Source organism: Phytophthora parasitica, assembly GCF_000247585.1.
Source record: "Phytophthora parasitica INRA-310 unplaced genomic scaffold supercont2.12, whole genome shotgun sequence".
Lineage (NCBI taxonomy): Eukaryota > Oomycota > Peronosporomycetes > Peronosporales > Peronosporaceae > Phytophthora > Phytophthora nicotianae.
In genome coordinates, this window is record NW_008648998.1 from 751,579 (window position 1) to 751,980 (window position 402).

A 402-nucleotide genomic window follows, 5' to 3' on the forward strand; every position below is an offset into this window, starting at 1 on the left:
CGCAAGGCGACGAGTCGGCTTTCTAACCGCGTATACTACCTAAAATCGAAAATGGAGCAAGCTGGGGGCCTACTTTCGGAAGAAATCGGTGTGATAGAGTGGATCGAACCTCTGTCAGCGCTCGAGCCAGCTGGATTTGTTCATGATCAATTACAAAAGGAGAGGAACCGAAGGTAGCACTCGCTGTGTTGCTGTCGCCACGATCCATCAGTAATTGGAAGCTTGCAAAATTAAAAATGAAACCACGGCGAGCTGCTCAGCTAGACTTTGATCCCTATTCACCTTGCTTGCTACCCGCTCTCAAAATTTGAGTATAAATATAGGTGTTTGTACCCCCAGAATAGGAAACCGAACTTGGTGACTGCGAACTTTGTGTCAATTAAAGTACTTAGATCGGCCATA